This window comes from Pleurodeles waltl, chromosome 10, assembly GCF_031143425.1.
Source record: "Pleurodeles waltl isolate 20211129_DDA chromosome 10, aPleWal1.hap1.20221129, whole genome shotgun sequence".
In the NCBI taxonomy this organism is placed as follows: Eukaryota; Metazoa; Chordata; class Amphibia; order Caudata; family Salamandridae; genus Pleurodeles; species Pleurodeles waltl.
In genome coordinates, this window is record NC_090449.1 from 11839034 (window position 1) to 11855704 (window position 16671).

Below are 16671 nucleotides of genomic sequence, written 5' to 3' on the forward strand. Positions count from 1 at the left end.
GGGGTCTGTAGAGACCTCTGACTGTGTGTCAGCATAGGGGTGGACTGTGGGGAGGGGGTGCTGTTCTAGCAGGAGGTGAGTCGGAGGCACGTGTGTGCTGCTGGGGTCTGCTCAGGACAGGCCCTTGGAGGGAGTTTCTCTTCACAGTGGTTCCTGCTGTGTCCACTCCTGGACACTGGACTCCAGGACTGTAGAACAGTAACACATGGGCCTGATTCTCACAGCCAAGGGAGTAGCTGGAATATTAAAATAGCGCCCACTTTGAGCTAAAGCGCACATACCAGCAATTAAGCGAACACTCCATACAAGAGCTTTCTTGTCTCTTTCATCCATGCATCTATCCATTCATTCTTTCACCATTCCATCCACTTTCTGGTATCCATTATTTCACCTTTTGGGGGTATTGAAAAAGTCACCTCTTTCCATCCTCGAAGAGGTCAGTAGTTTACTCTGGTCATGCACAGTGGTAATATTTCTTTTTATTGGGGGATCCCCAGTACTGGCAGAGTTGGAAGGGAAGGGGATGAAAATGTTCCCCCCTGGCGGATACAAAAATGGGAGCCAGGATGCGTTTGCAATGGAGCTGCAGAGTTCCTCGTGTGAAGATGTCCGCAGCTAAATTTCCTGTGTCCCAAGAATCACCACGGGAGAGTGTGGTGGCTCAGCTTTCCACTAAAGAATCACCATGGGAGAGTGTGGTGGCTCAGCTTTCCACAAAAGAATCACCATGGAAGAGTACGGGTGGCTCAGCTTTCCACTCAGGAATCACCATGGGAGAGTATGGTGGCTCAGCCGTACACTAAAGAATCACCACGGAAGAGTGTGGAGCCTCAGCATCCCACTAAAGAATCACCACGGGAGAGTGTGGCGGATCAGCATCCCACTAAAGAATCACCATGGGAGAGTGTGGCGGATCAGCATCCCACTAAAGAATCACCATGGGAGAGTGTGGCGGATCAGCATCCCACTAAAGAATCACCATGGGAGAGTACGGATGGCTCAGCTTTCCACTCAGGAATCACCATGGAAGAGTACGGGTGGCTCAGCTTTCCACTCAGGAATCACCATGGGAGAGTATGGTGGCTCAGCCGTACACTAAAGAATCACCACGGAAGAGTGTGGAGCCTCAGCTTTCCATTGAACACCATAAGGAATTCGCTCCGGAAGTAAATCTGCACTCAAGTGAGGTGATGTCGACACAAAGGGAAAAGTGAATTTGTACTGAATTGAATTGAATTAAAATTGCATTTGTATAGCGCTTACTGCCCCTGACCATGCGCTGAAGCGCTTTACGCGAGTAGCACTCTACCAGGAGCCTAAAACGTGGTGGTCGCCCATTGGCCACTGGGTTAATCCTGCCAAAGGAAACCGTTCCATGCAATTCATGTCATTGACTTGTATTACATGTGCGATTTAGGAATGATCAGTAGAGGGCGCTGTGCGAGTAGCAAAAGTTTGTTGGAATTAATATTGTTATGATAAAAAAAAAAGCTTTCAGGCATACAGGCATGAGATTTAGAGTAGTTTATATACAGAAGAGGCTCGTGGAAGGGAAGTAGAGATGCACTGACAAGAAACAATCGAGGTAAAAACGAGGTAAAACTTCAATTCAAGGTCAGTTTTTCATGCAGGACTCTAAGGAATGCGGCAGGTGGAGTGTTTCCCAGCATCTTGCAACCTATAGAACTAAACCTGCCCCAGAGGATGTGGCTTTTAATCGCCTTTCTAGAGACAGTTGCAAGGGAGTGGGGGAGGCTAGCCTCACTGTTGAGATCGGTTTATGAGGGGCTAACAAGCAGGGCGACAGCTCAGCACACCCCTGTACCCTTAATTACCCTGTAACAACACCACAACCACTGTGGCACTGTGTGTGAGCCATTGTGCTCTTCTAGAGCAGCACATTCAATACTATAAATTATTAATACAGTTAATGAAAATGATTTGCACTATATTTAAAGTACACATATAATATAACATATGTTTTGTAAACACCCATCAACTTAAAATATCCCCAAACCGGGCGCTAAACACCTTGCAGCAACCATCATTAGAAGCTTCGGAGCAGGTGCATGTGACCCACTGAGTACCTGGTTCGGAAGGCGCTGCCCCCTGCGCACACCTGAGGAGCACCGGCCCCACGGGACAAGCTCCATGCTCTGCAAAATGGATGTGTCTGAGGCCATCTGAGGAGCATCAGCCCCACAGGACAGGCTCCATGCTCCGCACCATGGATGTGTCTGAGGCCATCTGAGGAGCATCAGCCCCACAGGACAGGCTCCATGCTCCGCACCATGGATGTGTCTGAGGCCACCTGAGGAGCACCGGCCCCACGGGACAAGCTCCATGCTCTGCAAAATGGATGTGTCTGAGGCCACCTGAGGAGCACCGGCCCCACGGGACAGGCTCCATGCTCCGCACCATGGATGTGTCTGAGGCCACCTGAGGAGCACCGGCCCCACGGGACAGGCTCCATGCTCCGCACCATGGATGTGTCTGAGGCCACCTGAGGAGCACCGGCACCACGGGACAGGCTCCATGCTCCGCACCATGGATGTGTCTGAGGCCACCTGAGGAGCACCGGCACCACAGGACAGGCTCCATGCTCCGCACCATGGATGTGTCTGAGGCCACCTGAGGAGCACCGGCACCAGGCCACCAGGTCCCTCCAGCATTCGCCTTGCCTCGGATTGGTTAAATGGAAGGATACCTTCATACCAAAAGACACCTTACACTCTATGTGCACATTGTCTACTAGAACTGCCCACCGGCTGTTCATCCAAGTTGCAAAGCACATTTGTTAGTGACTGGTTCCCGCAGGAACCCACAGATGGTCAACTTAAATTCTCATCTGAGGGCATGATTTAGAACTTGCTTGATGAGTTACTCCATCACAATTGTGACAGATAACCTGTCTGGCGAAATCTAATGCCCATTATAGCCTATTTGATTTAGATTTCGGAAACAAGATACCCTCACCGTTGTGACAGAGTAATCCATGTGCCAAATTCTAAATGGCAGTGTAGGGATTAGAAACTGTTTCATTACTACTTCCACTCATCGAAGGCCTATACCCCGCCAACACCAAAGTACACTGTGAAAAGAGCACCCTTCTGGCTTCACTTTCATGGAGAGAATGGGTGTGTCTCTGAAGAAACTCCACACAGTAGCACAGACAGTGTGGGTGCCAGTCTAGGCTTTACTTGCAGAAATAAACTCCTTTTACCTCAAACATTGGAATATCATGCAACTTAAAGTGGAGATACCAGCTGTGAGCTTTGAACAGTTTATCTTTGCTTCCACCCCACCCCTCCACTGTACAATGCCTTCAACTGCACACAGCAGCGTGTTAGCCGCAAGGCCTGCACCTAACCCCACTGTGGGTGGTTGGCTGAATGTCAGGCCATGCGTGCAAACCCCTGCGGGTTATAAACCTGTGTGGACTATAGCCATGCACAGCGGGGGCGGGGTTGGCACCTAACCCCACTGTGGGTGGTTGGCTGAATGTCAGGCCATGCGCGCAAACCCCTGTGGGTTATAAACCCGTGTGGACTATAGCCATGCACAGCGGGGGTTGGTTGAAGACCCTGTACCTATCCCCACTGTGGGTGGTGAAGTGGGCGGTTGGCTGAAAGTCAGGCCATGCGCCCAAACACCCACAGGTTATAAACCTGTGTGGACTATAGCCATGCACAGCGGGGGCGGGGTTGGCACCTAACCCCACTGTAGGTGGTTGGCTGAATGTCAGGCCATGCGTGCAAACCCCTGCGGGTTATAAACCTGTGTGGACTATAGCCATGCACAGCGGGGGAGGGGTTGGCCACAGGCCCTGCACCTAACCCCGCTGCGGGTGGTAAAGTGGCCGGTTTACTGAATGTCATGCACTACACCCAAACCCCTGTGAGTTATAAACCCGTGTGGTCTGTAGTCTTGCACAGCAGGGGGTTGGTTGAAGACCCTGTACCTAACCCCACTGTGGGTGGTGAAGTGGCCGGTTGGCTGAAAGTCAGGCCATGCGCCCAAACACCCGCAGGTTATAAACCAGTGTGGCCTATGGCCATGTGCAGCAGGGGCTGGCTGCAGGGCAGATGGGCAGATACAGAGACATTGTTCCAGTTCCTGCGTTCACTTACTTCTGATTTTGTTCTTCTGATGGTTTGTCATTTTCAATTGGGTATACATCTGAGCCTCATGTGTGTTCTCATCATGTCCCTTCTTTGTGTTGTCTTGATAGGTCTTCTAAAGGTACTGCACTATCATCTGATGCTCCTCTGCAAAGCACTTTAGGTCTCTGCTGGTTCTGTTGTGCAATAAATACATTTGGAAATGAGTATTAAATTGTCATCATAGACGTGTTATTGTTATTAGATGCTCGTAGCCATACAGCCCTGGATTACTAGTTCTCCATGGTACATAATCCCTTGATAGTTCCCTCTCCCCCTCATCACTAGGTACTCTAGTGACTTTGAGTTGTCTCTTCCTGCTGGTTACCACTGATACCCTTTTAAGATCTTCTTTATTGCAGCTGAGAAAGGTGCAGTTACATCAATTACAACTTCTCACACCTCACAGCCAGGGTCACTGGAATTATACAATTGTGCAGCAATTTTCTGCACAATTATAGATTTGGCGCATTTGCCACATAGTGCATCTTCTGCTGCATATTCTGAAGAATTTTACAAAAACAATTTGTTTCTAGGTCAAACTGTACAATACTTACTGAAAAGGTGATGACACATGTTGCCGCACAGTGGAAGGCCCTTTGCACAGCTGAGTGGTCACCATTCTGTGGCTTATTGCTATATTTTGATGTTATAGTGGCACTATTAAGTTGCAACCAATGGCCAGAGAGTATTACCAAGTTTAAAAATGTTGAAATAATGAAGTAATGCTACTACAAAATCTGCCGCATTGTGCTGCATAATTTGCCTTTTCTTGCCGCATAATTTACTCAACCTTGCAGCAGAATTTGGCTGTCTCCTGCCACATAATTCCAATGGCCCTGCTAATCGCCAGGTGTGCACAGTCCCAGCTGCTAAAGAGAAAGCAGGTGGGGTATCAATTTACAACACTCTTGCTCCGTTTCGTTATCAGCCACAACCACCTTAGGGTCTCCCTAATTTACAATGTCATCAAAGCAGCTCAGAAGAGCGTCACTGCAGAAACGGAACATGTTCACCAAACATTAGCTGAGATTCATAGATGGGTGGCTGGTAGGTGTCTTGGATGGTGGTCTTACAAGAGCAAGAGGTAGGTTTTATGAGCAGAATGCTGAATCAATGTCGGAATATGACAGACAGTCGGAGGATTTGCTAGTGAGCAAAAAGCAGAAAGTGGAAGACTTAGAGAATCAAGCTACAAGAATAAATCGCAGATTTTGTGGTATTTTAGAGGGGATAGAATGATGTGAATGTGGGGGATATACAGGAGCCTGACAGCTGAAGCCCCCCTTGAAATTGAAGGGAGAGTTATCAGGAGCCATTGAGAGAGCAGAATTAATTCCAAGCAAACCACCATCAAGAGATGTTAAACCAAGGTTCAACATTGTCAACTTTTATTGCTTAGTGACTAAGGAAAGGATGCTCTGTTTATCCAAACCAAAGAACACCTGATAATAACTACTGAAACGGACTTTGACTACAAGGGGGAAACTGAATAACTACTTTGACAAATTCTGAGGATGAGGGGAATCTGATTACTTACAACCTTCTAACGGTAGTGCTGGAGTAAAATGCGCTACCGTAGAGCTGCAGAGGAGACTGAGGTCTAACAGTACGAGATGACCACAGAGTAGCCAAAGGAGAGCAACTAAGACATATGAGTGAATGGTTGCGCCTTTCACTGGACATGTATCTGCGGTGCTAGCAGGAGTAGTGCGCCCCAGGGAAATGAAAATACATGACCAGGGCCAGTCTTAGCATCAGGCTTCGTCCAGGAAACGAGGCTGGAGCAGGGGACGTTCTTGGATAATATGAGGAAAGGTCAGGAAAACAAAATGCAAAAGGGAAGGGAGGCACAATTTGTTTTTGGCATCATTTTTCTTATGAGGCTGTTATTAATAAAGGGATATGAATATTTTTAATATTGTGAGTTAGACAGACACTCTGCCACTGGGAGATGAGGTATGCAGTTGTTTGCCTCTGAAAAGGAGTAATTTTGAGCAGATTTCAACAAAATAAGTCTGGGGACATAATAAAGACCTGTGTGGTTTAGTGACCGAGGACTAGGTTTACAAAGACTTTGGGGCATATTTACAAGAAAGTGGGGCAATGCAGCGTTGCGCCAAGATTGTCAGTGAAGCACTGAGCCACTTCAGAAATGCAGGCTTGCGCCATATTTACAAAAATACGGTGCGCCCCTGTGTTTCCCCTAGCACTGGTGCTAAATTCAGATGCCTAGCACCAACGCAGACACCCTCGCACCATAGTGCAAAGGTGCCTGCAGTGCAGTGAATTATTGTTTATGTACAGGAAAGTGCCCCTTCCTGCCCATAAAAAATCAATAATGGCGTTTTGTTACTCCTATGTGTGCTGCATTCTGCAGTACACATGAAAGTAGCAAATTGTCATTATTTAATGATTGTTTATGTGCAGGAAGAGACACCAGACAATCATTTATGGCGTTTTGCTCTTTCTATGTGTGCTACAGAATGCAGCACACATAAAAAAAGCACAAACAATGAGAAATAAAAGTATTTCTCCATGTTGCGCCATGCTAATGTCACCCATGGGGTGGCGTTAGTTTTTGCCGATGCCTCAGATTTACGTTTACCTGTAAATCGAGGGCAGTGCCAATAGCAATGGGTGTTGCATGGGTACTCCCACAGCAACGCCCATTACACACCAATATGCTGCAGAAAACTGCATCCGGGGCCAATATTTACAAGGTGGTGTTAAACCACAAAAAGTTTCTTAACGCCGCCTTGTAAATATGGCGCAGGGCACAACGCCACAGGAGCATCACAAAATGTGGCGTTCTGTGGTGCTAGGGGCTTGTAAATATGCCCCTTTGGGTCAGGTTTACATTACTATTTTAACGAAGAGTGTGCGCAAACTGTTTGGTGTTTACAATCCAATGCAAATTACAATTTGTAACCCACAATATTGCAACGCAGTACAATGTGCTGCCTTGCGTTACTCTGCGTCAAGGAGTCATTCTATGGGTGGTGCGTGGGCGATCCCGTTCCTCCACCAATGGATGTTGGTACAAATCCATATCTACGAAGACTTGTACACTTGGATTTATGTCAAGGTCCTGCGCCCACCTGAGGCCGGTGTAACCACGAGAAATATTTGTACTTCTTCTTGTTTTTCCCCTCTTTGCATATGTGCTGCTTTCTGCATCATACATGCAGAGTGGAAATTTCCTTTCAGCATAGTTTTTCTGTCCCTTCCTGCACCAGACTATGCTGATCACAACATAGACACCCTTATGGCGTCTCTGATTTGGTAAAAATTTATAAAGTGTAATTACCAACTCTTAAATAATGGATTTGAAAGCTCTCTCTAGAAAGGCCAGGGCCCAAGGAGTTTCCATTACATAAATATGCCATATTTTCTGAAATGTGTTGCTTTTGCTGCTTTCTTCTACTGATTTAACTACATATTCTCGATTATGCAGTCAAGTGTAGGGAGTTCCTATTGACATTGGCACATGACATTCCCCTGGCAGGCCATTTGGGGCAAAGCAAGACTTGGTACAGACTCATTTCACATTTTCACTGGCCTCATATGTTGTCGCACCTGTGTCACCTTTTAAGCCAGTGGTAAGACAGGTGGCACCCCAAAGGCCCCCTTAATTTCACTTCCAGTGGTTGGGGTACCCTTTGAGAGGGTAGGGATCGATATTGTTGGTCCCCTAGGTCCTCCAACTGGGAACAGATTTATACTGGTGGACCATGCCACCAGGTACCCAGAGGCAATTCCCCTTAGGACCACCACAGCTTTGCAGTGGCCAAGGCCCTTCTAGGAATCTTTTCCGGGGTGAGTTTTCCTAAGGAGGTGGTGTTGGACAGAGATGCAAACATCATGTCTGCATAACTGAAAGCAATGTGGAAGGAGTGTGGCCAAGTGGAGTGCCCCTACTGTGAGAAACTGGCACCCCACATTTTGCCTGGTTTCCGAATGCAACTTGGACTGGAGTGCACTGGGATCCTGCTAACCAGGTTCCCAGTGCCGGTGTTCTATCCCTAAAACATTGTAAAAGTGATTGGATACACCTTTAGCTACCACTATAAGTCCCTAGTAAAAGGTACTTAGGTACCCAGGGCATCGGATACTATGGGTAAGCCCCTGAGGGCAGCAGCACTGATTGTGCCACCCCCACGGGTCCTGCACCCAGATGCAGCCAGCACTGCCATAGCATTCTGAGTGTTCTGGTGCAAGCCAAACACACAAACTTGACTCAGCACACTACCTGTGTGTCCTGTCCACCATACACTGCATTTACTGCGGGTAAGACACCCCTCTGGCAAACCTAAGGCTCCATACTATGTGTGAGGGCATGGCTGCATGAGCAATATGCCCCCACCGTGTCCTTGCCAAACCTGGGACATAGTGAGGAAACAGAGCAGCCATTTTAATACGTGTTGGACACTGGTCAAGTACGAGTTTCACAGCTACGTGACGGACACTGCACCCTGGGTTGTTTGGTATTAAACAACTCAGAACGATAAATCCAAACTGGTACCTGTACTGGACTTATTATAAAATGTACCCATGGGTCACCTTAGAGGTGCCCCCTGCAAAAGCTACCTATCCTGGCATTGTTACTGACTGGTTCCATCCAGCATGCCACATCCAGACAGCCAATATACAAACCTGGGGGAGAGCCCTGGCTCTCTGGTTTGTAAGACAATGTCCTTCTGGGTGGAGGAGCTAACATTTGCCTGTGCTTGTTGGCGGTCCTCCTGACTACTGACCCATCTGCAATCTGGCAACCATTCAGGGACAGCTAGTAGGTGACTTCTGGGACTCCTCTGCGCCTCCTAGAGCACGGAGCTTGGCTCCACCCATCAACGTCGAGCCGGATCTTCAGCTACAGAAGGGTGGGCATTGGCTCCTACCCCACCTGGACACTCCTGCCTGGACTGGACTTTATCCCCCTCACCTGAAATCCCCCCTAGGTTGCCACTCATCGCCATGTTAGCCTACGGGAAAACTGGGTAACTTACCTCTCTGCACCCAGGCGCTGGGGATCTTCTAGGTGCTTATCTTTTGGGGTTCCACTCTCCCAACCCTTTTCTAACTACTCCATTTACTCTGGTGGGGGACACCCAATCGCATTCCATTTTTTAGTATATGGTTTGGCCCCCCTATAGGGCCCTTGCTAATTTATGCTTTTCCTGAGTACTTCCCTGTGTATATCTTGTGTGTTCATACCTACAGAGGGAGGTGTACCAGTTGTAGTCTAGTTTGTGTGCCTATAATAATGTACCTTTATTTTTGCAGGACTGTGATTCCTTTCATGTATGATCAGTTGCTGTGTGACTGCTGTGGTATTGCAAGTGCTTCACATTCCTAGCTAAGTCTTGGCTGCTCACCACAGCTACCCTGGGAGCCCTGGCAGCCTAGACACTGTAACTCTACCTGATCGGTGTTTGCCTGGACCCAGTATAAGGTGCAGCACCATAGGCGTCCACCACACACTGGCCAGCTTCCTACAGTGTTATCAGAAAGATATCTGCCCTTAACACGAGCAGGTTGTTCCTTGCTAATTGAGAGAGGTAGTTAGGACGCATTTTATAGTCCAAATTAACAAGGGAAATAGTTCTACAGTTTTTACACAATCTGTGGTCTTTATTGTCTTTAGGAATAAGGCAGATTAAAGTATCTTGAAAGGTACCAGAAGCTGTATTCGAAGAAATAAAAGAGTGTAAATAAGTGGTGTAATTTAGGAAGTATTTTTTAGAAAAATGAAGATAAAATTCAAGAAGAAAGCCATTGGGCCAGGAGCTTTGCCCTTTTTTATATGATTGATTGCATTTTGTATGCCTTGAATAGTAATGTCCTCATCTAGGTAGTAAAAGTCCATATTTAAATCAAATTCTTTATGTATTGAAGATAGATACGGAATAGTCCCAGTTTGGGAGGGATTATTTTCTGGGGTATAGAGAGCCTGACAGTACGTGGTAAATTCAGTCAAAATACCCTTGCCCTTAAATATAGGAGTAGACTCTTATTGTAAAATGATGTCAATTTTGACTTGATCTTTTTAACTTTAAGATAATTTGTTAAAAGTTTCCCTGCCCTATTTTGACCAAGGTAATATTTGGTACTTAAGGAGAATGGAGGCAACATCTTCTGTAGAAAGTCAATTGAATTCCAATTTAGCTTTGATCAGTTAATCTAAGCAGGACCTAGAAATGGACGCCTCATTTAATGTTAATACCTGGATTCCGGGTTTGCTGCGTATGTTAACCGTCGCCTCCGATGCTGGCTCAAGTGTGTGCACAAGTATAACGAGCCGTTGCAGCCCAAGTGCGAGTTTAGATGTCCGGCATCAGGTGCCAGTGATTCACTTAACCCTGGATAGCCTGATGCATTCTGGTACTTGCAGTCTTGCATTCGTAATAGGAACACAAGCCTTGCACGTAGATAAACACAAAGACCAGAGTTCAGTTCACAAAGTCCAATGAGTGAAACTATGTGCAATATTCACTCTCGTTAGTTGCTGACGTTATTTTGCTTTCATAAAAATATTTATATGTGATATTTTCCCACCAGTACGTTGTCATATTACAGATGAGAAAATCTTATGTTGGGGCTGATAAAAATTTTAGGGCAGGGAAGCCATCAATCTTTGGCAACACCAAATGCATGGATTTGCCCAAAATTCTCTTTCAGTCATCTGATCCTGGAACTAGAAAATGATTTGTTTTTTTGTCAAGGCAGGAGTAAATCTGTTTCCATGTTGGGAATTGGAAAAGAAGCCGTTGGGGCATATTTACAAGGATTGGCGTAGGGCAGCGGCACACGCCTTCTCGCTGCTCTGCCCTACTCCAATGTAAAAGGGCAGGAATGCACCGTATTTACGAGATATGGTACATTCCTGTCCTTTCACTCAGCGCCGTCGCACAATTGCCTGCCTAGCGCCAACGCAGACGACCTTGCACAGAGATACTGTGCATTCCTGTCCTTTCACTCAGCGCCGTCGCACAATTGCCTGCCTAGTGCCCACACAGACACCCTTGCACCGAGATACTGTGCATTCCTGTCCTTTCACTCAGCGCCGTCGCACAATTGCCTGCCTAGCGCCCACACAGACACCCTTGCACCGAGGTACTGTGCATTCCTGTCCTTTCACTCAGCGCCGTCGCACAATTGCCTGCCTAGGGCCAACGCAGACACCCTTGCACCGAGGTACTGTGCATTCCTGTCCTTTCACTCAGCGCCGTCACACAATTGCCTGCCTAGCGCCCACGCAGACACCCTTGCACCGAGGTACTGTGCATTCCTGTCCTTTCACTCAGCGCCGTCGCACAATTGCCTGCCTAGCGCCCACACAGACACCCTTGCACCGAGGTACTGTGCATTCCTGTCCTTTCACTCAGCGCCGTCGCACAATTGCCTGCCTAGTGCCCACGCAGACACCCTTGCACCGAGGTACTGTGCATTCCTGTCCTTTCACTCAGCGCCGTCGCACAATTGCCTGCCTAGCGCCCACGCAGACCACCTTGCACAGAGATACTGTACATTCCTGTCCTTTCACTCAGCGCCATCGCACAATTGCCTGCCTAGCGCCAACGCAGACGACCTTGCACAGAGATACTGTGCATTCCTGTCCTTTCACTCAGCGCCGTCGCACAATTGCCTGCCTAGTGCCCACGCAGGCGACCTTGCACCGAGATACTGTGCATTCCTGTCCTTTCACTCAGCGCCGTCGCACAATTGCCTGCCTAGCGCCCACGCAGACACCCTTGCACCGAGGTACTGTGCATTCCTGTCCTGTCACTCAGCGCCGTCGCACAATTGCTTGCCTAGCGCCCACGCAGGCGACCTTGCACCATGGTGCAAGCGTGTCTGCGTTGTTGGCCGGACTGCTTGTGCGCAGAAAGGGACATCTTCCTGCACAAAAACAATCCCAAGAGGCGTTTCCCCTCTCTGTGTGCGCTGCAGAATGCAGCACACATGGAAAGAGGAAAAACCAGGAGAAATGAAAGGTTTTGGCTCAACCACAGGCTTACAGGTTCATGTAAATCTGGGGAAACGTCAAAATGCACAGGGGCGTGTGGGAAACCCCACAGTAACTTCCATGGCGACCCCCCCAGCACAGAGCGAGGCAGGGGAGCCGGGCACACTGCTTTCTCTTATTCAGTGCCAGAGCGCTGCGAGCCTCTCATAAATACGCCTCTTAGCGCTCAGGGAGGCGTTCCTTAACTGCGAATATTTTGGCTTGGAGAAAACAAAATGCAAACGTGCAAGTCAGCGAAGTAAAGATATTTCGCAACCGCTACTGCCCTCTCAGCAGCAGTCCGCGCATGTAAATAGCGTGCGTGGGACTGGTGCAGCTTTTCAGAGGCCTTCTAGGCGCACTACGTGAACACTGAACTCATGTCTCAGTCCAGCCATGCATGCGTAAAGCTGCCCCGGTGCGAGGGAGTACACGTGGGTCCGGACTGGCAGGTGATTTACAGAACAGCCCCAGGTCCACCAGGAGCCCACACCTGCCACGTGATGAGATAAACTCCGTGCCCCCCCCCCCACGCAGGACCCCCAGGCCCCTTGGGAGAAGAGGGCAAGTGGCCGAGCAAGAACCAGGAATGAATCTGATCACGAGACATGAAAACGACATAAAACATCCCTTTGAAATGCGAGCAGGGCCTTAATGGGAAGCAGATGCGCCGCTGCCATCTCAGCAGAGCCCACAGCGCAGAGAGGCCGCTCCGCAGAGCCCACAGCGCAGAGAGGCCGCTCCGCAGAGCCCACAGCGCAGAGAAGCCGCTCAGCAGAGCCCACAGCGCAGAGAAGCCGCTCAGCAGAGCCCACAGCGCAGAGAAGCTGCTCAGCAGAGCCCACAGCGCAGAGAGGCCGCTTCGCAGAGCAGGTTCGCACACACAGGACGCGGGAGGACGAGGAAACGTGGCTGCCATTTATGGAAACAACAGAGGAAGTTAAAAGGCAGATGAGCCCAGCTTCGGTGCCCCTCGCTGGGGGGTGTTTTTGTTCCTGGGGCAGCGGGGGTAGGTCTGGAGGTGTGGACAAGTGTGGTCGGTACCCGGATAAACTGTGGGGACACGAGGCTTCCAGGCGGCTGGCGGGGCTGGGGCAGGGTCACATGTCCCTGAAACCCTGGTACTGCTGGCCAGAGACAGGCACCTGACAGGCTGCTGCTTCCGGGAGACCTGCGGGGCTGGGGCAGGGTCACATGTCCCTGAAACCCTGGTACTGCTGGCCAGAGACAGGCACCTGACAGGCTGATGCTTCCGGGAGACCTGCGGGGCTGGGGATTCTGAAAACCTAGTAGGCCTGTGCCTGTAGGGGTTGGCAGAACAGGGTGGAGTCAGTCACATTTCAAGCCTGTGCCTTTAGCAGTAGAGCAGGGCAGAGATGAAGTCAGTCACGTGCAAGGGCTGTGCCTTTAGAAGTATGACAGGTATGGAGTCAGTCACATGCCAGGCCTCTGCCTTCATGAGTAGGGCAGGGTAGGAATGGAGTCAGTCACATGTCAGGCCTCTGCCTTTAGGAGTCGGGTAGGGCAGGTATGGAGTCAGTCACATGCCAGGCCTCTGCCTTTAGGAGTAGGGTAGGGCAGGGGTGGAGTCAGTCACATGCAAGGGCTGTGCCTTCAAGAGTAGGCAGGGCAGGGAGGGAGTCAGTCACGTGAAAGGGCTGTGCCTTTAGAAGTATGACAGGTATGGAGTCAGTCACATGCCAGGCCTCTGCCTTTAGAAGTAGGGTAGGGTAGGGAGGGAGTCAGTCACATGCCAGGCCTGTGCCTTCAGGAGTAGGGCAGGGTAGGAATGGAGTAAGTCACGTGTCAGGCCTGCCTTTAGGAGTAGGGTAGGGCAGGGGTGGAGTCAGTCACATGCAAGGGCTGTGCCTTCAACAGTAGGCAGGGCAGGGAGGGAGTCAGTCACGTGCAAGGGCTGTGCCTTTAGAAGTATGACAGGTATGGAGTTAGTCACATGTCAGGCCTCTGCCTTTAGGAGTCGGGTAGGGCAGGGGTGGAGTCAGTCACATGCAAGGGCTGTGCCTTCAACAGTAGGTAGGGCAGGGAGGGAGTCAGTCACGTGCAAGGGCTGTGCCTTTAGAAGTATGACAGGTATGGAGTCAGTCACATGTCAGGCCTCTGTCTTTAGGAGTAGGGTAGGGCAGGGGTGGAGTCAGTCACATGCAAGGGCTGTGCCTTCAACAGTAGGCAGGGCAGGGAGGGAGTCAGTCACGTGCAAGGACTGTGCCTTTAGAAGTATGACAGGTATGGAGTCAGTCACATGTCAGGCCTCTGCCTTTAGGAGTAGGGTAAGGCAGGTATGGAGTCAGTCACATGCCAGGCCTCTGCCTTTAGGAGTAGGGTAGGGCAGGGGTGGAGTCAGTCACATGCAAGGGCTGTGCCTTCAACAGTAGGCAGGGCAGGGAGGGAGTCAGTCACGTGCAAGGGCTGTGCATTTAGAAGTATGACAGGTATGGAGTCAGTCACATGTCAGGCCTCTGCCTTTAGGAGTAGGGTAGGGCAGGGGTGGAGTCAGTCACATGCCAGGCCTCTGCCTTTAGGAGTAGGGTAGGGCAGGGGTGGAGTCAGTCACATGCCAGGCCTCTGCCTTTAGGAGTAGGGTAGGGCAGGGGTGGAGTCAGTCACATGCAAGGGCTGTGCCTTCAAGAGTAGGCAGGGCAGGGAGGGAGTCAGTCACATGCAAGGGCTGTGCCTTTAAGAGTAGGAAAAGGATGTGATGGAGTCAGTCACATACCCGATCGGTTTTTCCCCCGAACGTGTTAGACTGGCAGTCAGGCGCAGGGCTGGGGCAGAGTCAGTCACTCTGTAGGCCCTGACTCTCCCGAGAGGCCGGGCTATGAGAGGAGAGGCCTGGGCTAGGTGGCAGGGCAGGAAGGAGCCGCAGGCCCCGGAGAGGCCTGGAATGTTCTGGACGTCCTGGTGCGGGGGGGGGGGGGGGGGGGGGGTGGACCAGAGCCAGCTGTGGAGCGCCAGAGGCTGAGGACATGGCTGCTGGAGGAATGAATCATTTCCTGAGAGGGAGAGGGAGAGCGGAGGGCACTGGTGAAAAGGGAGTGAGGATGGAGGGGGGGGGATAGAAAGTGACGGAGAGGGAGGGGAGAGGAGCTAGGGGGTGAAGGCTCGGCGAGTGAGGGTGAGACGGGTGCAGTGTGTTCATGAGAGGGAGGGGGGAGCTGGAAGGGGGGCACTAACAAGATGGAGGCGGGGGGAGGAGTGGGGATGTGGTGAGACAGAGGAGGAGGGCAGATGACGGAGAGTCAGGGGCAGAGAGGAGGAGAGGGGTACAGGTGTGATGGAGGGCAGCATGAGCCATGGTGCTAGAATGGGGAGAAAGGAGGGGAAAGGTCTAAGGATAGAACAAGAGAGGGCACAGAGCGACCGAGGGAGGAAAGACAAGAGCGATGAAGGCGGGGGAGGGGAACGATTGGAGAAGGAAAAGGGATTGGAAGAGATAAGTGAAGGGAAAGAGCAGATATTGGAGGAGGAACAGAGGGATTGGAAGAGATGAGTTAAGGAAAGGAGGGGATATTGGAGGAGAAACAGAGGAATTGGAAGAGATGAGTGAAGGGAAGGGGGGAATATTGGAGGAGGAACAGAGGGATTGGAAGAGATGAGTGAAGGAAAGGAGTGAATATTGGAGGAGGAACAGAGGGATTGAAAGAGATGAGAGAAGGAAAGGAGGGAATATTGTAGGAGGAGCAGAGGGATTCAAAGAGATGAGAGAAGGAAAGGAGGGAATATTGGAGAAGGAACAGAGGGATTTGAAGAGACGAGTGAAGGAAAATAGGGAATATTGGAGGAGAAACAGAGGGATTGGAAGAAATGAGTGAAGGAAAGGGGGGAATATTAGAGGAGGAACAGAGGGGTTGAAAGAGATGAGAGAAGGAAAGGAGGGAATAGTGGGGGAGGAACAGTGAGGTTTGGGTAAAAGGAGAGCTGGAGGGGTGGAGGATGGGCAGGGAGGCGGAGATGGAGGAAGTGGCTGAGAAGGAGGGAGGGCAGTAAGAGGAAGAGCTGGAGAGAAGGGGGAGGGGAAGAGGCGGAGATTGTGGCAGAGATGGAGGGAGGGTGACCGGGGCAGGAAGAGGGGTGAGTTAGGGCAGTAAAAGAGAGAGGATGGGGTTGATAAGAGAGGGGGGAGCGAAGGACCAGAGTGGCGATGAGAGGGGTCAGAGGGCACGAACTGGTACAACACCACGATGGAGAGAGAGGGGGAGAGGGCGAATAAGAGAGGATGAGCTGGGGAGAGGGGAGCGCTTGAGAGTGAGAGGGACGGTGGGTGAGAGGGAGCTAGAAGAGTGAGAGGGTAAGTGGGCAAAAAAAAAGGAAGGGAGAGAGTGGGGTGATGGTTCATGGTGGGGAGCAGGAGGCAGTGGAAGGCAGAGGAAGATGGAGGCAGGGAGGGGTGGTGGCTTCATGGTGGGTGTAGGAAAGTACCATCTTGCCTGGCGTGTTACCCCCATTTTTACCTGTATGTTTTTGCCTGTCTCACTTTGATCCTGC

At 50.3% G+C, this 16671-nt stretch overlaps 1 protein-coding gene across 1 annotated transcript in view; it reads left to right on the forward strand.

The window, feature by feature from the left end:
• The first annotated feature begins 1541 nt into the window (after positions 1-1541).
• Positions 1542-16671, forward strand: part of LOC138260900 (extracellular matrix protein 2-like) — a 295282-nt gene continuing 280152 nt past the window's right edge. The window contains exon 1 of the mRNA XM_069209384.1: positions 1542-1596. The gene's annotated coding sequence lies outside the window, so the exon portion shown is untranslated. The remainder of the gene's footprint in view (positions 1597-16671) is intronic.